Source organism: Podarcis erhardii, assembly GCF_964252035.2.
Source record: "Podarcis erhardii genome assembly, chromosome: 7".
Taxonomy (NCBI): Eukaryota; Metazoa; Chordata; class Lepidosauria; order Squamata; family Lacertidae; genus Podarcis; species Podarcis erhardii.
The window spans coordinates 83393321-83415467 of NC_138511.1; positions in this window are offsets into that span (position 1 = coordinate 83393321).

Genomic DNA, 22147 nt, shown 5'->3' on the forward strand with positions numbered 1-22147 from the left:
CGGAGTCTGTAACCTGAAGCGTATGTAACCTGAAGCATATGTAACCCGAGGTACCACTGTACTTTTTCTTAATTGTATTTCTGTTCAACAATTACTTTGATAAAATACATATTTTGTTATGTGCAAATGGCGTTAAATACCTATTAGGTCCATAAACTAGCATATATTCAACACGAAAAACAGCGACAATTTGTTATTGACAAAGGACAGCTGGACATATAAAGGGCCCCATTAGCTTCAGTAGCTGAGGGCCTCATCAAACCTAAATCCGGCTCCTAGACATAGCTGCAACCGGGATGTCCCGAGAGTTGCTCCAGCCTGCAAGCCTGAACTCTTCCAGAAGATGACTGTGTGGTCCTGTCTAGAACCAGCTGCATGCCTAATGCTAAAATCTCTCTCCTGCTCCTCAACAGATATCCCTTCTGCATTGTCCGCTAGATTAAGGCGAACTAATATCAGTGTACTGGAAGAAGCAAAGATCACCGTTGTTGAAGAAATTATTCTTCAACATCAACTTCATTGGACTGGTCATGTTGTGCAGATGCCTGATGATCGTCTTCCAAAGCAACTACTCTATTCTGAACTTAAAAATGGAAAGCATAATGCTGGAAACCTATCTCCCTACTGTGGAAGGACGTGTGGATCCAGAATTGGCCTCCACAGTCACTTACAGACTCATTGTTAAAACTGTGTTTATGGAAGACAATCTTACTCCATTACGAGTGATCGCCAAAGAAAAAGAAGAAAGGCTATGTACACACCCTACATCTAAAGCATATTCAAAGCACATGGTTTCCTCCCCCCCACAAAAGAATCCTGGAAACTGTAGTTTGCCCCTCACGGAACTACAATTCCCAGCACCCTTAAACTACAGTTCCTAGGATTCTTTGGGGGAAATCTGCTAGACATGATGGCAGGGTGGACTTGGGGCTCTCAAATTTCAGTACGGCGCTAAAAATTCAGTGCGGCACCCGGTGGGGCTGCCCCGGTCACGCTACCCTAAAATCACCTCTGATGATGGCTGTGTTGTGCCTCCACAGTTTGAAACAGTAATGCTTCTTAATGCCAGTTTCTGGAAACTGCAGGAGGGAAGAGGGCTCTTGTGCTTGGATCCTGTTTGGGGGTTCCCCACAGGCATCTGTTTCGCCACTGTGAAAACAGGATGCTGGAATAGATGGGCCACTGGCCTGAGATATCAGGGCTCCTGTTAAGTCATGTGCTTTAGTCTTGGCTTGTGAGTCCCCATTCAGCCCCCCCCCCCTTTTTTTGTTTTTAATGCCAACAAAGGTCCGTATAGTTAAAGCCATGGTTTTCCCAGTAGTGATGTATGGAAGTGAGAGCTGGACCATAAAGAAGGCTGATCGCTGAAGAATGGATGCTTTTGAATTATGGTGCTGGAGGAGACTCTTGAGAGTCCCAGGGACTGCAAGAAGGTCAAACCTCTCCATTCTTAGGGAAATCAGCCCTGAGTGCTCACTGGAAGGACAGATCCTGACGCTGAGGCTCCAATACTTTGGCCACCTCATGAGAGGAGAAGACCCCCTGGAAAAGACCCTGATGTTGGGAAAGATGGAGGGCACAAGGAGAAGGGGACGGCAGAGGACGAGATGGTTGGATAATGTTCTCGAAGCTACCAGCATGAGTTTGACCAAACTGCGGGAGGCAGTGGAAGACAGAAGTGCCTGGCGTGCTCTGGTCCATGGGGTCATGAAGAGTGGGACACGACTAAACGACTAAACAACAACAGCAATGTATTTTTATTGAAGATTTTCTTGGTTTACAAAAATATGTGTAATGTCTCTCTCTCGTATTTTTACCATGTAACATTTTTACAAATCAGTTTCATTTGTTGAGACATTAGGAAGAAAAGAGGGAGAGAGGTGAGTGGGGGTGGGCGGCGATGTTTCTATTTTACTTACTATATCATAGAATCATAGAGTTGGAAGAGACCACAAGGGCCATCAAGTCCAACCCCCTGCCAAGCAGGAAACACCATCAGAGCACTCCTGACATATGGTTGTCAAGCCTCTGCTTAAAGACCTCCAAAGGAGACTCCACCACACTCCTTGGCAGCAAATATGTGGGGTTTGGTGTCAGCGTTTCTTGTGCAGGTTCTCTGCTGTTCGCTTGTGTTCCTTTGGTGGTGAGAGAGGTTGGGGTTGGCCTAGGGTGTGGTTGTTCATTTGTGGTTGGCTGTGGTGGTCTTTGTTTTCATGTGTGAGTGGGGTGGGTGGGTGTTTTGGGTCAGGTTAGCCATACTGATTTGCATGTTGTTGGTGATTTTTGTCATTGTCTTGTTGGGCTGTGTGTGTGATAAAGGGGAGCCATGAAGGCATCTTCTTCTATTTGTCCCCGTGTGAGTTTCAGTTTATTGGTTATTTTTTCTAGTAAGGCTGTTTCCCATACTATTTGGTACCATTGGTCCATGCTTACTCCTGACAGGTCTCTCCAGTGTCTGGTTATGATGTTTCTGGCTGCTGATCTCCGCAGCCTTCCTGGACTTAGATGGAAAAGAGAGGTAGAGTTCAGGTGTTACCAGCCTGCTCCTGCCGCCCGACCTCAAATTCCTGGGCAGCCTCTCCCAGTCGTTTCATGTAGATGTTAAATAGCATCAGGGACCTTGAAGGACTCTGACCAAGAACATGAACAGCAACCCCCCCCCCTTTGGAATCTCCCCAATTATGTTGGCTAAGAGAGGAAATATACGGAGTAAAATTATTAATTGGAGGAAGAAGGGGAAAAACAACTCTCACACATCTGGGTTTAGAGATAATGTCTGCTGGAAGACTTGGGCACTTTTTGGTTTTGAAAATAAGCATCTCTCCAGTGTATCTCCTGCTATATGTGAAAGGAGGGGGTAGCTGGTCTATAATGATTAAATTAACTTATTGCAAAAGAATACATATAGATCAACATAATAGGCACATGGGGAAAATGGGGGGGGCAGGTTTGCAATGTTTCGGAATAATAAGTTTAATGATAATGTTCATCCTTGTGTCACTTTCAAGTATGTTGTAAGACTAAGAGTATTTCCCCAAAGATGTCTTTATTTACTTTACTAGATCTAAAATTAACAAAGCTGCAAAATGAGAAAATAAGCAGCCCTCTTCCAAGAAACAAGCCTTCTGCGTTCTCAGATGTGATGGCGCATGCCCTGGTCTCTCAGGGCTGCAAAAGACACTCTGCATGTGCTCAGAAGCGCTATTGATTATTACTACTTAATTCCAGCCCTCCACTCTCCATAGTGCTGACTCCAGGCTCCAAAACCTCCCTGCAGAGATTATCATCAGTCACCAATTCCACCATTGGCTCCCCACATAATTCACAATCCTGACCTCACCACTGACCCCCACCCTCTAGAGGAGCCGTTTTCAAACGTCAACCCTTCCCAGTGAACTTTTGAGCACACAGATGTTGCTATGGGTGGGCATATAGGGCAGAGACCCCCAAATCTTTTCCTGAGTTCCCCAAGCGATTCTGGGTTGGCAGTGAATTCAGGAGGAATCGAATTGGCAATGTTCTGGATTGCTGAGCAGGATATTAATTTGGGCGCAATAAATTAATTTCAGATGGCTTTATCTAGAGATGATTTGGGATAATGAAGGGAATAAATGAAGGGGAACTGAACTGATTTTGAGTAGGGTCTTTGGGGAAGTTAATTAGGGAGAAATGAATGAAAGGGTAACTGATTAGAGAGGGTGATTTGGGATGTGGCACAAATTAATTGAAGTGTTTATCTGGGGTGATTTGGACGGAAGATTAGTTGTGACATCTAAATTCTAAATTTGCATTTATACATCTAAATTACCAGAAGGCCAGAACTACAAAGGCTCTTGTAAGAGCGACTACATTAATTAAGGCATCAGTTTTTTGCAAACTTTCAGAACCAGTGTCTGATGAAGTCCACAAAAAGCCGATGCCATAATACATTTGTTAAAATTCCACAAGGCTCTTTTGTCATATACATATATGTACATAGAAAAATATTTACATATAAATCCACGTATGAAAATGTAAACAAAATTGTTCCTATGGAGCCATGCCTTGCCACGGAAGGAAACCCTGTACATTGCAGAAGATTCTATGGCACATAGCTCATACGGACCGTTTTCCAAAACTTTCTTGCATCGCCTCTTGCAGAAAGAAGTCGGCAATCAGTATGATTTTTTTTCTTTCTCTCACGGAAGCTTATGCATTATTACTAATTTTCTCCTTGAGAAACTCCCCATAGGCTCTCAGAGAATCCAGGGTTGGCTGGCTCTATCTACCATTAGTTAGAGGCTTCTGTTTCCAGGCACCTGAGGTTGGATGTTATGAGAAAATGGTAGTGATTTAATACATTGCTATTGTATTTTTACTGCCAGGGAGAGGTGCTTGTGGGATTTGCTGCCTCAGGGGTCAAAATGGCCCTGGACATTTGCTGTTCTGCCTCAGACAGCCTCAGGTACCAAAATGTTTGGGGCTGGTCTGGGTACCTCAGAAAACAATTTGGAAACCTCTGCTCTTTCAGCATCCCTTATTTATCTTCTCTGGGACACGTCCTCCGTGCATCTGGAGGCTTAATTTTGCTGCGCCATTCAGTGGTTAAGCCAAAACACCTTCACAAAATTTGGCCAAACAACATCAGACATAACATTTGGAAACAGAAATCCCAAATGTCATTGTTGCTTTTCCGCACAGCATTTGAAACCTGAGCACCTTAGACTTGTTCATATATATCTTCATTGTTTTCATTATGGCAGGTGCCGTCCAACCGAAAATTTCAAAAGGCTAAAAGCAGGAAACACCATTGCATGTCAGCGATGAAATAATGCCGGACAGCATTGCATGTCAGATATTGTGTACCAAATAATTAAACTGGGTTATCGGTATATTTATGACCAGCATCAAACCTTCTGGAAATATTTGATTAACCAGAGAATGCTAGGGCGATACTGAGCATTAGCGTTTAGAGAATTCTGAGGGAGGAGGGAATTCATTTCAGTTTTAGCCAACGAGGCCTCACCTGCGCTGAAAAAATAAAGTATTATCATGCCACGTTAAGCAGACATGCCTTCTCCCAAAGAATCCTGGGTATTGTAGTATGTTAAAGGTATCCGGGGGTTGTTAGGAGACCCCATTTCCCAGAGTTCCCTGGGAAGAGAGGTTGTTTGTTGAACCACTCTTGAGAACTGCAACTCTGTGAAGGGAACTGGGGTCAAAAAGACTCCTGCATTTCACCCTGAACAAACTGCAACTCCCAAGATTCAGTGGGGGACGCCATGGCTGTTTAAGGTGCCATGATACTGCTTTAAATGCAATTCACAGATGGGGCCTAAGGCGGTGGGGGCGCTGTTTCAATGCCGCACGTTTGGAGAATTAGTTCTATTACTGGCATGCAGGATATTCCTTTTTTCACATCCCCCTGCTGTAAAAACTCCTTTGCACCCCCACACGGCCTTGCCCCCTTCTCGCCCGGGTATCCCAGCAAGCCGCTGGGCTCTGCTGCAAGGTCAGAAATCTCTCCTAGCCTTTGCTATCCGGCTAACCTGGGTCAGCAGCTGTTTAATTGCGGTCCGGATGAATCCTACGGCAAACGGACAGCCCAGCTGTCCCAAGCAGATAGGACCAGCTCAAGGCTAGCCAGGCAAAACAGGAAAAAAAAGAAGGTTGGGTAAACAAACTGGGCTGAGGACCTGGGAATTCCCTGCGCAGTCTCTCATGCCTGTATTTTCTCTTCCCAGGTGGGGAGGAGGGGGCAATTCGCAGTATTTATTCCATTGCATTTGCACCAGGAAGACGGCAGGCAGAGGAGGGTGAAACAGATTCTTCCCTCATTCGGATCCAAACTGGAGAACTGCTTTGAAGTGAAACAACATCAGAGATCCGATCATGTTTTGGCTGCAAGCCAATCTTCGTCTCCCATCTCAAAGCCGGAGGAGACTCACAAAGGCTTTAAGTTGGAGGCCAGGCAGTCAACTCCACACCATGCTTTCAAAGCGCTGCAATGCCACTTTAAACGGCCTCCCCCAGAGTATTCTGGGAACTGTAGTTTGTTACACGCTACCCGGGCTTGTGCCCTGGGGAGGTCACTTCAGTCATAGCTGTCAACTTTTCCCTTTTCTTGCGAGGAATCCTATTCGGAATAAGGGAATTTCCCTTAAAAAAAGGGGAAATGTTGACAGCTATGCACTTCAGTGTTGCTAACGCAATGGCTTGACTTCACCCCTGGAAGCACACTCCATTGTTTCTCAAGACTGATGCCAACAGACAGACTTCCCCCAAAGGATTCTGGGAGCTGCAGTTTGTCAAGGGCGCTGAGCGTTGTGAGGAGAACCCTGTTCTCCATGCAGAGCTACAGTTCCCAGAGTTCCCTGCGAAGAGGGATTGCTTGTTAAACCGCTCGGCGAATTGTAGCTCTGGGAGGGGAACAGGGGTCTCCTAACAACTCCCAGCGCCCTTGACAAACTATAACTCCCAGGGGGAGGGAGCCATTTAAAGCAGAATTCTAGTGTTGCGAATGCATGATGCCAGCAAGGACTCAGCTTTTGTCAAGGTCAGGAGTCAGCAACCCTTTTCAGCCGTGGGCTGGTCCACCATCCCTCAGACCTTGTGGGGAGCCGGACTATATTTTGAAAAGAAATAATAAATAAACGAATTCCTATGCTCCTCAAATAACCCAGAGATCCATTTTAAATAAAAGCATACATTCTGCTCATGTAAAAACACCAGGCAGGCCCCACAAATAACCCAGAGGCACATTTTAAATAAAAGGACACATTCTACTCATGTAAAAACACATTGATTCCCGGTCCGTCTGCGGGCCAGATTGAGAAGGCGATTGGGCCGGATCCGGCCCCTGGGCCTTAGGTTGCCTACCCCTGGTCAAGGTGGTACCCATTGCACGGGGTTGGACTAGAAAACCCATGGGGACCCCCCAACTCTACAATTCTATGAACTCCCATCAACAGTAAGCCTGCCAAGTCACTGGGTCACAGTTCCTACCACAATATTGAGCTGTATTTTTTTTTCCAATTTCCATTTAAATTACAGCAATCATTTCTCTATGGGCATCTATAACACAAACCAGCACATGCAGATGTGATGAGAGAATCCTTTGATATCTTTTCTGGCTGTGGGTAAGTGTTTGCTCAAAGGGTGCTAACCTTGACTGCTGCCCAAATGTTTCTGTTTCCATTCTTCCTTTTTAATGATAAAAGGGAAATTTCCCTCAGTATTGAAAAGCATTGTAACAAAAGGGGAGGGGGATTTCCTTTAACTTCTTAGGAAACAGCAAGCAGGTGGCGTTCTAATTTTGCCCGTTTCAAGAAAGCTAGGCTTTCTGTTCTTGTAACTTGCGCCTCCAAAATGTGCTGGTTTAAAGGATTTCTATCTGCTCACACTTTTTTATTTTAAGTGTTTATTTATACTTTTCAAGTTTATACATTTTGTTAGTTTTACAATCAATTTAACATTTCAAAGTTTGACTTCCTTCCCCCTCTTCCTGCGGTTCCTTAAATTTGTTTTTTAATATCTTCTGCATAACCAAATTCATTTAAGTTGCTCATTTAATTCTCTACTTTAAATATACACTCTTATGAAACTGCAGGTTATTACAGTAATCCTGCCAATGTTTTTATCTGTTTGCAATTTATCCGTAAATATCCAATAAACCATTTCCACTCTTTTATAAAAAGTTTGTTATCTTGACTTCTTATTCTCACGATAAGTTTCGCCATTTCTGCACATTCCATAAGTTTTTGTATCTTTTGTATCCTTTGCTGGGACTTCTGCTTCTTTCCACTTTGGGGCAAGTAGCATTCTTGCTGCCGACACGTAATTCTGTCCCTATAATTCCCAAAAGAAAAGATTCTGGGTTGGTTTGTTTTTTACAAAAGTTATTTTGAACATCCTTTTCAATTCATTATATATCGTTTCCCAGTAAGCTTTAACCTTACTACAAGACCACCACGTATCTGCTCACACTTGTCTGCCTCAGCCTGTCGCACTGAGGAGAGGAACTTGTACAAAGTTGCGAATCTCCCACCATAAGAAGGAGCCTCTCTTTGCTGTAGAATCATAGAATTGTAGTGTTGGGAGGGACTAAGAAGGTCGTCTAGTCCGGCTCCTTGCAATGAATCCTTTGCTTAACGTGGGGCTCAAACCCATGACCCTGAGATTAAGAGTCTTATGCTCCTAGGTTCCAAAATCCCAGAGGAGCAGAAAATGTTGTTGTTGTTTAGTCGTTTAGTTGTGTCCGACTCTTTGTGACCCCCTGGACCAGAGCACGCCAGGCACTCCTGTCTTCCACTGCCTCCCACTGTTGGTCAAACTCATGCTGGTAGCTTCGAGAACACTGTCCAACCATCTTGTCCTCTGTCGTCCCCTTCTCCTTGTGCCCTCCATCTTTCACAACATCAGGGTCTTTTCCAGGGAGTCTTCTCTTCTCATGAGGTGGCCAAAGTATTTGAGCCTCAGCTTCACAATCTGTCCTTCCAGTGAGCACTCAGGGCTGATTTCCTTCAGAATGGAGAGGTTTGATCTTCTTGCAGTCCATGGGACTCTCAAGAGTCTCCTCCAGCACCATAATTCAAAAGCATCAATTCTTTGGCAATCAGCCTTCTTTATGGTCCAGGTCTCACTTCCATACATCGCTACGGGGAAAACCATAGCTTTAACTATACGGAGCAAAAAATACTCTTTATGTATGCAACAGCAGCCACACGGATTTTACCAGCCCAGAGATGGAAACATGAAAGAGTCCCTATCTGAGAGGAATGGCAAACCAAGCTATTGGACTACAGTGGCACCTCGGGTTAAGTACTTAATTCGTTCTGGAGGTCTGTTCTTAACCTGAAACTGTTCTTAACCTGAAGCACCAATTTAGCTAATGAGGCTTCCTGCTGCCACCGGAGCACGATTTCTGTTCTCATCCTGAAGCAAAGTTCTTACCTGAAGCACTATTTCTGGGTTAGCGGAGTCTGTAACCTGAAGCGTATGTAACCTGAAGCACATGTAACCTGAGGTACCACTGTATGCTGAAATGGCAAAACTGACTGGAAAGCTCAGGAACCAGACGACAAAGACTTTAAGGGAAAAAATGGGGGGGATTTATAATTTATTTTGGAGACCACTGTAAGCAGATGGAAACATGTGCAGGATTCTAATGACTCTTGTAACGTAACAAGCACTGTGGGCAATATGGACAGATGCAAAATAGAGATTATGAAATAATATGCAGTTGACAATTTCGACAGTAGGACCCAGGGAAGGGATGGTTTGAAGCCTCGAGATTCAGAGAAATTTCTTTATACATATATGTATAAAATCAAATAAAAACATTTTTAATAATAATAATAATAATAATAATAATAATAATAATAATAATAATACTGTAATAATAATAATAGAATCTCATGCTCCTGTACTGCAGGGGTTGGACTATTTGACCCTCGGTCCCCTTTCAACTCTACAAGTCTATGATTCTATGACTGCCATACCCTTTTATTAGAAGGGCGATTTGGTGTGTGTTGCTGTTGGCCTGCGGCGAGGAGACTGCAAGCGCTCCCCTCTTTCTTGTGGTTTCAGTGCACTTTGCTGTGAAATCCCCTTTCCTATGGAAGGAAATTTACAAACCTTTGACATTTCAGAAGGCCAGAAAAGAGGAAGGCTGGTTGCAAATAAGCGCTGGGGTGTGGCAAAATCCCAGGATTCAGGTCCGTGTTCTGTCATAATAATGACAAATAATAATTTAATTTTGTTGTTGTTGTTTAGTCGTTTAGTTGTGTCCGACTCTTCGTGACCCCCTGGACCAGAGCATGCCAGGCACTCCTGTCTTCCACTGCCTCCCGCAGTTTGGTCAAACTCATGTTCGTAGCTTCGAGAACACTGTCCCACCATCTCGTCCTCTGTCGTCCCCTTCTCCTTGTGCCCTCCATCTTTCCCAACATCAGGGTCTTTTCCAGGGAGTCTTATCTTCTCATGAGGTGGTCAAAGTATTGGAGCCTCAGCTTCAGGATCTGTCCTTCCAGTGACCACTCAGGGTTGATTTCCTTAAGAATGGATAGGTTTGATCTTCTTGCAGTCCACGGGACTCTCAAGAGTCTCCTCCAGCACCATAATTCAAAAGCATCAATTCTTCGGCGATCAGCCTTCTTTATGGTCCAGCTCTCACTTCCATACATCACTACTAGGAAAACCATAGCTTTAACTATACGGACCTTTGTTGGCAAGGTGATGTCTCTGCTTTTTAAGATGCTGTCTAGGTTTGTCATTGCTTTTCTCCCAAGAAGCAGGCGTCTTTTAATTTCGTGACTGCTGTCACCACCTGCAGTGATCATGGAGCCCAAGAAAGTAAAATCTCTCACTGCCTCCATTTCTTCCTCTTCTATTTGCCAGGAGATGATGGGACCACCGGCCATGATCTTAGCTTTGTTGATGTTGAGCTTCAGACCATATTTTGTGCTCTCCTCTTTCACCTTCATTAAAAGGTTCTTTAATTCCTCCTCACTTTCTGCCATCATTGGTTGTGTCATATATGTATATAAAATACCAAGACACCTTCACTGAGCAATACAGGCTCAGAGAGAAAGAAGGGTGAACCCAGTCACACCTGTGCTCCATATACCTTAGTATGGCCTGCCCTGGCTGGAAGCAGCTTTCCAGGGCTTCGCGCAAGCAATGCCCCCAGCCCCACCTAGAGATGTCTGGATTCGAACCTGGGGCTTTTCTGTGTGGAAAGCAGATGCTCTTGCACTGAGCTATGGCGTTTTGCCCAACTAGGAGTTGCGAAAAGGGGGTGAGGCAGGTATAGGTAGGGATGAGGAACCCCTTAGACCCTTTCAGGAAATTTGGGGGTCTTAACGCAATTAATGTGTCCTCAAAATGCCGCTCCCCGTAAAACCAAGTCACCAGCCAAGGCTCTAGACCTCCCCCCGCCCCCCGGCTGCCTTTTGCTGGCCAGGGAAGACATTTTTTAATCTTGGCAGGCTTCTACCTCGCTAAGTAGTCGATGTTTTATTTAAAGGCTGTGTTTTATCGGTAGCTGCGGCCTCTGTTGTAGTTGTTGGATATATTGTTTTGAACATCGAGTGTGATTTTAAAGTGTTGCCATCCGCCCAGAATAGGGCATAGGCGTTTCAAGGGCAGATAGACATTTCTGCATGAGAAGAGCTTTGGGTTTTGATGCCATATTTTGTGGGACGGGAGGGTTGTCCCTGCAGTTCACCAGAAGTGCATCAAGGGATCCTTTGACGAGAAGACCAGGCGTGGCAGGCAGGCTTTCCCGGATTATAGTTTGACCACAATGGCCCACTTTGAGTGCGTTTCTGATGGATTCCGGAGGCACGAGGGGCAATACTGAGCACAGACCCTCCTAGTGCCCCTATTTTCCAGGGACAGTCCTGGATTTACAGAAGCCATGCCGGTTTCTTATATGATGCCAGAATATCCCACTTTTCCTTAGGACGTCCTATTTTCATTGGAGAAACATTGGAGGGTATGGAATAGGACTCCCCTATTGAAAGTGAGGAGGAATTAAAGAACCTTTTAATGAGGGTGAAAGAGGAGAGCGCAAAATATGTTCTGAAGCTCAACATCAAAAAAACGAAGTTCATGGCCTCTGGTCCCATCACCTCCTGGCAAATAGAAGGGGAAGAAATGGAGGCAGTGAGAGATTTTGCTGTACTTTCTTGGGCTCCCTGATCACTGCAGATGCTGACAGCAGTCACAAAATTAAAAGTCGCCTGCTTCTTGGGAGAAAAGCAATGACAAACCTAGACGGCATCTTAAAAAGCAGAGACATCACCTTGCCGACAAAAGTCCGTATAATTAAAGCTACGGTTTTCCTAGTAGTGATGTATGGAAGTGAGAGCTGGACCATAAGGAAGGTTGATAGCTGAAGAATTGATGCTTTTGAATTATGGTGCTGGAGGAGACTCTTGGAGAAACTTTGGAGGGTATGGAATAGGACATCTCTATTTTCATTGGAGAAATGTTGGAGGGTTTGCTGAGGCAGAGCAGTTTACACTGCTTAGTGCTGTGTAAACCGAGTGTGCAACACACTCTAGAATCTGACCCACAATCCTCTGCAGTGCTGCTCCTTGACAGGCACTCATGGGCTCCTTGGACAAAGGATCCCTGAAGGTAGAAACTTTGAAAACCTGTTATCTTGATGTAGGAACAGAAGCCAGGAGGTCTGTCCATCTCTAGGCTGTGACCTCTCTTTGCCACTAGCACGCCGGAGCTTGCCCCCTCGCTTTCCCAGTCAGCAGGGAACCAGAGCCTGCATTTTGCACATTCCAGTAATGTTCCACTGGGATGAAGCAACACTGCAGCCCCCACAACTTTTGGATAAAGGTCGCTCTCCTGTCGGGGGGGGGGGGATAAGGAGGGAGTCCTGGTTTCGGCTAAGGCCGGTGTCTCCAGGGATGTGAGACAGGCCTCCTGCTCAAACTCTCCCCTCCGACTTAACTCCCGACACATCTGCATGGTGACACATTTAAAGCAGCGTCTTTAAACACTCGTGGTTTCTCGCCAAAGAATCTTCGGAACTGTAGTTTGTCCGGGGTGCAAAGAATGGCCAGGAGAACCCCTCACAGGGCTACGATTCCCAGAGTTCATAGGGAAGAGGGTTGGATCTGTGAATTGCAGCTGTTGTGTATTGGGTTTAACACATTTTATGTTACAAGGTTGGGACGCGGGTGGCGCTGTGGGTTAAACCACAGAGCCTAGGATTTGCCGATCGGCGGTTTGAAGGTCGGCGACGGGGTGAGCTCCCATTGTTCTGTACCTGCTCCTGCCAACCTAGCAGCTTGAAAGCATGTCAAAGTGCAAGTAGATAAATAGGTACCACTCCGGCAGGAAGGTAAACGGCGTTTCCGTGGGCTGCTCTGGTTCGCCAGGAGCGGCTTAGTCATGCTGCTACATGACCCGGAAGCTATATGCCGGCTCCCTCGACCAATAAAGCGAGATAAGTGCCACAATCCCAGAGTCGGCCATGACTGGACCTAATGGTCAGGGGTCCCTTTACCTTTACCTTTATGTTACAAGGTGCGTTCTAACCAATCATATAAGTGTTGGTTGACCAAACTGCGGGAGGCAGTGGAAGACAGGAGTACCTGGCGTGCTCTGCTCCATGGGGTCACAAAGAGTCGGACACAACTAAAGGACTAAACAAGAACAACAACAATCTGTTTACTTTCATATATTTCTGACATGATATCTAGGAATCAGATGCCTGTTTGGGAACCACGGGGACCTGCTTGCTGCTGCTGCCGCTGTTAGGAATTGCAATTCAATATTTTGTTTTTTGTTTACCTGGCACTGTGCTGTATTTCTGAAGGGCTGTGTTATCTTTATGGATTTGCCTTGTTGCAAACTGCCCTGTGGTTCCTGCAAAAGGACAGAATGGAAACCATCTGAATAAAATGAAGAAAGGCATTGGCATTCACGATTCTACAGCCGCCAAGGTTACTTTGAACCAATCGCTGTCCTCCTCTGGACATAACACTAAGCCCTGGTTTGTTTAGGTTATCTCTCGGGCTCACCTATCTTCCAAGGTTATTGGGAGGACAAAGGAAGGAGTTCTGTGGACGCTGACCTGAGCACCTTGAAGAGAGGGTGGATGTTTCTGTTTATGATGATGTTTAAGAGGACGAGTTGTGAGACAAAACCCTGACATTTGACCCAGTGAGATGTACATTTTTAGGACCCACCCGATTTTTGTGATTGTAAAGGGGGCTGCTAATCATTTTTATTGTTGTAGATGAAAATTGTGTTTGCATAGATAAACATATGCAATTGGTTCCAAATTTATCCATCGTTTAAAAGAATAACCCGAACTCATGTTTGATCCTGGCACAATGCAAACACATTGGAAGGTTGCAAGTGGCTTTAAACTGTTTGTTTTTTAATGGTTGCAACTCTCCCTGGGACGGTAGGGTGAAGGGGGTATAATAAATTAAAATAATAGGAATAGTAGTGCCCTGATTCCACTTGTATGGAAGATCACCTGGGTACCTGATGTACACAGGTCCACATCAGCATCATCTGGTTGGCAGCTATGAGACCCGTTTTGAGAAGGGATGGGTCTTATCAGCCCAAGGGCCAAATTCCTTACTAAGGAAGCTTCCAGGGGCCGCATTCCAATGACGGGCAGGGCTACCCGCAAAAGCGGACAGAGCAAGGAATACAAAATTTTCCTGCGTATGGTAGGATAGTTTAAAAACAGACACACATGCACGCACCGCTGAATCAAGGATGCACTGCGTTCAGGCAAAGACATTCAGGGTGCAAGGCAGGACCTGTGAGGGACGTGGCTTAGCAAGAGGAGGTGTGGCCTGGGGATAATTCCAGAGTCCAGACGGAGATACCTGGTGCCCCACTTCTACTAAGGTTCCCCGCCCATGGAGTCAACGGTGATGGGATTCTATCCAGCCTCTGCAAAGGCTGCCCACAAGCCGCTGCTTCCTCAACTTTTCCTTTTGTGATTGGAAGTCGAGGAGCTTTCCAAGCCGCGGTCTGGGGACCCCCAGTGGTCTGTGGACTTCATCCATGTCAGGGGCATAGCTGTCAACTTTTCCCTTTTATTGTGAGGAATCCTATTCGGAATAAGGGAATTTCCTTTTAAAAAAGGGAAATGTTGACAGCTATGGTCAGGGGTCAGCAATTTTTTTCTGCCGGGGGCCAGTCCACTGTCCCTCAAACCTTGGGGGGGGGGCGCGGACTATATTTTGGAAAAAAATATGAACGAATTCCTATGCCCCACAAATAACCCAGAGATACATTTTAAATAAAAGGACACATTCTACTCATGTAAAAACACCAGGCAAGCCCCACAAACAACCCAGAGATGCATTTTAAATAAAAGGACACATTCTACTCATGTAAAAACACACTGATTCCCAGATTGTCCGCAGGCCGGATTTAGAAGGCGATTGGGCCGGATCCGGCCCCCGGGCCTTTGTTTGCCTACTCATGATCCCGGTGTTCTGTGGCATATCCAAGTGAAATATTTATATAGGTTTTTTAATTGTACTTCTTTGCTCCTTTTATTTATGACGTTGCATTTTACTGCGTTGCAATTTGAGCCCTGCAGAATGCAGGCTTTAACGCAGGCAAAACCCCAGTACAAGAAACGAAGGAAGCGATAGAAGTGCGATTAAAAATCGCACGGCATGTAGCACAGATGGGGGAAGCCGCTAAGTGGTCCGCCAAGAGACCCTTGGCTATTTTCAAGTGGTCTGGGGAAATAGAAAAGGATTGGGGACCGTAAAAATAAAATATTTGGCTTTCTTTTGTTTGGGAACCGCTGCTCTAGGGAATGACTGTTGCTGATCCTTTGTATACCTGAGGCTATAATGTGGTTATGGCTCACCTTCACTGATAAACTGGCTTAAGTCAACTATGAGTCTTTCACTAACAACTGAGTAACCACAGGCAGCCTTCGCACAGCTAAGATGGAGGAGGGAGGGGCAAGGCTTGCAGGTCAGATGGTTAGACTTCCAGAAACACACATGCTTCACTGCAGCATGTTAACTGGCCATAAAGGGATCTTTATTTCCACCAGAAGATTACCACAGGTCAGCAGTGTGCTGAACTGAAGAAAATTTGCACACGGGCGATGTTTTTGCCTTGTTTGAGAACTGGATCCCGGGACTTTGTTGGTGAAAGGTTCTGGATGTTTCTATTCAACGCCTGCGTGCAAAGCAATAATTTATCTGAAAGCTGGCACCGCATAATTCCTAAAAGGGCAAGCCTGGGAGTCCCCGGTTCAAATCTCACTGGACCTACATACTCTCTAGGCAGCCTTAAGACCAATCCACTCAGCCTTAGATCCTACGTCTTCAAAATAAATAGGTTTGCTGATAAAAACAACAGTACCGGCCGCTTTCACTGTGATGTGATAAAGATTACTGCTGTGAAGATGTTTAATTACTATTTCTATTCCACCTTTTCTCCAAAAAGCTTGTATACGTGGTTACGCCTCCCTGATTTATACTCAAAACAATCCTGGGAGTTGGTGAGGAAGAGAGGCTGTGACTGGCCCAAGGCTGAGTGGCAGAATTTGAACTCAGATCTCCTGGGCCCTAGTCTGACACTCTAATCACTACACCACTAAGAGCAGGGGTCAGCAAACTTTTTCAGCAGGGGGCTGGTCCACTGTCCCTCAGACCTTGTGGGGGGCCGAACTATATTTTTTTTGAAGGGGGGGGGTAATGAATGAATTCCTATGCAACACAAATAACCCAGAGATGCATTATAGATAAAAGGACACATTCTAGTCATATAAAAACATATTGATTCCCAGACCGTCCGCCGGCCGGATTTAGGCACGATTGGGCCGGATCCAGCCCCCGGGCCCTAGTTTGCTTACCCATGACTAAGAGCTCTGGTCGCTGTGACTGCGTGTATGGGTTGCAGAATATGGGTTGCTACGATTTCCAGAGTGCTTTAACAACCAGTCCCTTTCCCCTGGGAATTCTGGGAACTGTAGTTCTGAGAGGAGGGAAGGCATCTCCTAAACAACTCTCAGCGCCCTTCGCAAACTGCAGCTCCCAGAATACTCAGGGGCGGGGAGAAACCACAAGTGCTTAAAGCAGCATTGTAGTGCTTTCAAGGCATGGTGTGAATGTGGCGACACCCTCTCCTTTCCAGAACATTCCTGGTATCTGCAGCTCCCGGACGAGAGAGGGGAAAGTGCAGGAAGGCCATAATTCGGAGGAGAATGTCATATGGCCAACGGAGAATTGATGGAGGCACGGGAAGCTGACCCTCCGACATTTCTCCGATGAAAAGGGGACGTCCTAAGGAAAAGCAGGACATTCCAGGATCAAATCAGAAACTAGGGTGGCTTCTGTACATCGGGGACCGTCCCTGGAAAACAGGAGACTTGGAGGGTTCGTTAATCTCTGCATTAAATGACACTACAGTGGTGCCTCGCAAGACGAAATTAATTCGTTCTGCAAGTTTTTTCTTCTTGCGAGTTTTTCGTCTTGCGAAGCACAGTTTACCATAGGAATGCATTGAAAATCAATCAATGCGTTCCTATGGAAACCGCCTTCAGACCAGGTCCGGGGACAGTCTGTTCCCCGACCTCTTCTGAAGGCTGGGGGGGGGGGGACAAGGGCTTTTCTTCGGAAGGCTGTTCTGAAGGCTGGCGGTGGGAGTAAAAGCCCTTCTCCCCACCTCCCGCCCCACAAGCTCTGGGGACAGGAGGGCTTTGCTGCCGACCGCCAGTATTTTAAAAGCCCCCGGGACAGCGGAGACTTCTATCCCGGACTGCTTTTAAAATGCTGGCGCTGGGGAGCAAAGCCTTTCGGCCCCCGCCGGCCTTCCTGGACCTCTTCTGAAGGCCGGAGGGGGGCGAAAGGCTTTGCTCCCCACCGCCAGCATTTAAAAGAGGTCCCCGAAGATTTCCCTATGGGCTTTCTTCTTGCGAAGCAAGCCCATAGGGAAATTCGTCTTGCGGAATGACTCAAAAACGGAAAACTCTTTCGTCTTGCGAGTTTTTCGTTTTGCGAGGCATTCGTCTTGCGAGGCACCACTGTATAGGTAAGCCCTCATTCCTTCGTCTTGGTGTTATGTACTGAGTTGAATAGGATTCAGAATGCAGCAGTCTGATTGGTCCTGGAACAATAGGGTCCAGAATGTAGCAGTCTGATTGGTCCACAGGAGTCACCCAATCCAGCTCCAGGTGGAAGTGAATCCGCAACCTGATTGGCCTACAGGAGAATCCCAGAATTAGCCAATCACGTGGGGCCATTGTGTAAATAATGTATATAAAGCAGACATTCTGGGGGGATTTCCATTCCTCCTCACCACTATGAGCTAAATAAAGAGCATGAAATCCACTCTCGACTCCGAGTATATTTCACTTGGGGACCACCACAACAACCACAGCGCCACCTAAAATTCCCTGGGCACCTGTGCCATTTTTTCCACAGGTGCTGCAGAAGAGAGAAGAGGTTTCTTCATTTCTCTGGCTTGCTGTCCTGCTGCCAACCTGTTTTTCCTTTCTCCCCTGAGTAACATAAAAGGAGGATTACCGTCCCTTCCCCGCCCCTTCAAATCTGGGAAGGCCTGCAAATGTTCAGCGAAGGCATGCGTAGTATTCAGCCAGAGCTGCCGCCTGGCCTCGCTGCGCCCTCTTAGAGTAGGCCTGGGCCTCTGCCATGTAAGGTTGGCATGCTCAGGGATTAGGGGCATAGACAGGTTGGCCGGCTGCCAGCCGCGAGGGCTCGGTCCATGAAGGAATCTCCCCTCCGCTGGGCGCTCTTCCCACAATGTTCCTTCTCTCTCCCCTCTCCCCTTCCTCCCCTTAGGTTGCCAGTGGCTACGGCAAAGTTTTGCACATGGAGGAGGCCTGGCACTCTTCTGCCCCCCCCCCCATCCCCGGACCGATCGCTGGGATTAACTCCCTTTGGCCTAGGCAAGGTCAGCATGAGCCAGCTGAACTTGCAGGGCACATGGTGTGTGTGTGTGTGTGTTTGTGTGGAAAGAGAGAGAGAGAGAGATTGCAAAAGCGGGCAGCACTTGCGTGCCAGGCGGATAGTAATGTGGGAGAGTACATGTGAGCTGCAGCGTGTTTCTCATGGCCTACACATGCATCCGTGTCCCTAGCTGGGAGAGAAATCAAGTCAGTTCCCGCTACAAGGCGAATCTTTCAAACTGGAACAACACATGAGCCGAAACACAGGCGTACGTCAAAACTGGCGCTTTTATGAATTTTTTTGCGGTGCAGTCCCCCAGCCAGGTGTATACAAAGAGGCATATACTCGAGCAAAGCATGCGTTAACAGGACTGGAAATAAAATACAGCTGCATTTTATTAGGGGAAAGGTGCTTTGCTAGAATGGTGCATGCTCTAGTTATCTCCCACTTGGACTACTGCAATGCGCTCTACGTGGGGCTACCTTTGAAGGTGACCCGGAAACTACACCTAGTCCAGAATGCGGCAGCTAGACTGGTGACTGGGAGTGGCTGCTGAGACCACATAACACCGGTCCTGAAAGACCTACATTGGCCCCCAGTACGTTTCCAAGCACAATTCAAAGTGTTGGTGCTGACCTTTAAAGCCCTAAACCTTAGGTCAGCAATTTAAGGCCCATGGGCTGGTTCCGACCCATGAGCTTCCTGGAACCGGCCCACAGCCGTTCCATGGATCAGTGTGGGGATTCTTTACTTTTTTTTCACAGGACCATTTTTTCCCTCGCCGCGGGGAGCAGCTTCCGGGTCGGAAGAATGCCGGAAACAGCATGTGCGTATGCGCACGGGAGCTCCTCCGTCCCGGAAGTGCACTGCAAATGGTGTGCACACTCCGTCTCACCAAGAGGTCTGCCAGAGAGAGGGCCGGACTGGCCTCAAAAAATGTTGCCAACCCCTGCCCTAAATGGTCTCTGCTCAGTACACCTGAAGGAGCGTCTCCACCCCCATTGTTCTGCCCGGACACTGAGGTCCAGCGCCGAGGGCCTTCTGGTGGTTCCCTCCCTGCGAGAAGTGAGGTTACAAGGAACCAGGCAGAGGGCCTTTTCGGTAGTGGTGCCCACCCTGTGGAACGCCCTCCCATCAGATGTCAAAGAAATAAACAACTTTCTGACTTTTAGAAGACATCTGAAGGCATCCCCGTTTAGGGGAGTTTTTAATGTTTGATGTTTTATTGTGTTTTTAATATTCTGTTGCGGAAACCCAGCCACATGGGCAAGGTATAAATAATAAATTTATTGTTGTTGTGGAAATTCACACTGAAATGATGACTTTTCATCAAGACTTGAAAAAATACCACAGACTGATGTGGGCATATGAATAACTGAAGATTACAAAACAAAACAAAACAAACCACCCAAATCTGCATCCTTTGGCAAGAACTCAAGGCTCTTGCAAATGTGATATGTCCTTTCTGCTTTTAATTCTGAATTTTGGGAGCTGCTGGTGAGGGGCTGGTATGAACTTGAATAATGAAAACATTACACTGTGTGTTGTGTTCGTGTGTGGCAGACAATTCAGGAAATGCAGAAGGAAGCTGCCTTTTTCCCTGCAACGGCAGACACTCGAACAAACCTGCGTTTAGGTCTTTCTGTGGAAGAATATTAAGAATGACACTTGGCTGTGGGGTGGGGGGTGGGGTCTGCTCTCCCTAGATAGCACCCTCTGCCAAGCTAGGAAGCTGCGTGGCGCGTCCACTATGTGCCGCAAGTTCCTCTAGACTGCAGGGTTGCGGGTCTGAGGTGTGTTGTGGGTCTGTTTCGTGAGCCACCTTGCGCTGCGAGAGCCTCCGTTCGCCAGCGCCTCTGGCGCAAACACGCAAGGGGAGCCTCTGAGTTGTGTGTGTTTGTGTTATCTGACCATATCTGGCTGCAGACAACGGGCCTGGCAGGAGGCGCAAGCCACACACACGCATGTGGGGTTTTTTATTCTGAACAGAGGCAGCCCTGGGGCGGGAGGCAGCTCAGCCCGGTATCAGGCATCTCCTCCCTCCAGCGAGGCCTGTCAACAGCTGACAGCGAGGCGTGAGTCAGACCAGGGGATGGCGGGCTGGCGTCCATCTGGACAGGCCATAATTCCCACCCTGGGGCCTTCTCCGCATTCCTGGCCTCTCAGGTGCCTGGTGCGCCCAAGCGGGGATTGAAAAGCAGACCTGTTAAAACTCTCCTGTGCTAAGAACAGGAGATCAGGCCCAGCAAGTCCCACATCCTTTTCTCACAGCCAGATACTTGTGCATGAGAGCCCTCTCCTGCGGGTTCTAGGGACGCGGGTGGCGCTGTGGTCTAAACCACCACCACTAATAAAAATAATAAAAATAATAAAAATAATTTATTATTTATACCCCGCCCATCTGGCTGGGCTTCCCCAGCCACTCTGGGCGGCTTCCAACAAAATATTAAAATACCGTAATACATCAAACATTAAAAGCTTCACTAAACAGGGCTGCCTTCAGATGTCTTCTAAAAGTCTGGTAGTTGTTGTTCTCTTTGACATCTGGTGGGGGGGCATTCCACAGGGTGGGTGCCACCACCGAACAGGCCCTCTGCTGGGTTCCCTGTAACTTGGCTTCTTGCAGGGAGGGAACCGCCAGAAGGCTCTCGGCACTGGACCTCAGCATCTGGGCAGAACGATGGGGGTGGAGACGCTGGTTCAGATACACTGGAGCCTCTTGGGTTTGCCGATCGGAAGGTCGGCGGTTCGAATCCCCGCAACGGGGTGAGCTCCCATTGCTCTGCCCCACCTAGCAGTTCCAAAGTACACCAGTGCAAGTAGATAAATAGGTACCGCTCCGGCGGGAAGGCAAACGGCGTTTCCGTGAGCTCTTGTTTCCGTCACAGTGTCCCGTTGCACCAGAAGCGGTTTAGTCCTGCTGGCCACATGACCCGGAAAGCTGCTTGCAGACAAACGCCGGCTCCCTCAGCCTGAAAGCGAGATGAGCGCCGCAACCCCATTGTCGCCTTTGACTAGACTTAACTGTCCAGGAATGCTTTACCTGCGGTTTCTAGCATTGGGCATTCAGAAGCATTGCTGCCTCCAACTTAATCTCAGGGTCATGGGTTCAAGCCCCATGCTGGGCATAAAGAGTCTCACTGCATGGGGTTGAACTAGATGCTCTGTGATTCTATGATAAAGCCATCCTGGCTAGTAGCCATTAATAGCCCCCTCCTCCATGAATCTGTCCAGTTCTCTTTTGTAAGCATCCCTGCCTCCTGTGGCAGAGAGTTCCGTAGTTTAACCTTGTGCCATGTGAAGATGTCCTGGAGGAGGGTTGTAGCTGTATTCTGGGTCAAATGAACTCATCCCCCAGCCTGCAAGGCAGCCAGATTAGGGCGTTTGGGGTCTTTTACTCTTTTATTTGTAAACGCCGAGCTCCTGTCATAATACATTCTGCAGGAGAGGGCATCCTGCAGGCACTTTCCTGCTAGGACATCAGTTCCAAATGCTCTCAGAGTCGGGCTCATAGCTTGGCGGCTCCTTCCCTTTGGAACTCCCTGCCACTATATCTCAGATGGGCAACTTATCTGGTTGTTTTTCCTGGCATTTGCTAAAGACGTACCTCTTACGACATGCTTTCTAAACGGAGATCTTTATCTCAGTTGGTGTCTGGGTTGGGTCCAAATGGATTTATTTGTGCTGCTGCTGTTTTTAAAGTGTGTATAACATATTTTTGTAGGTGCAATTTGTTT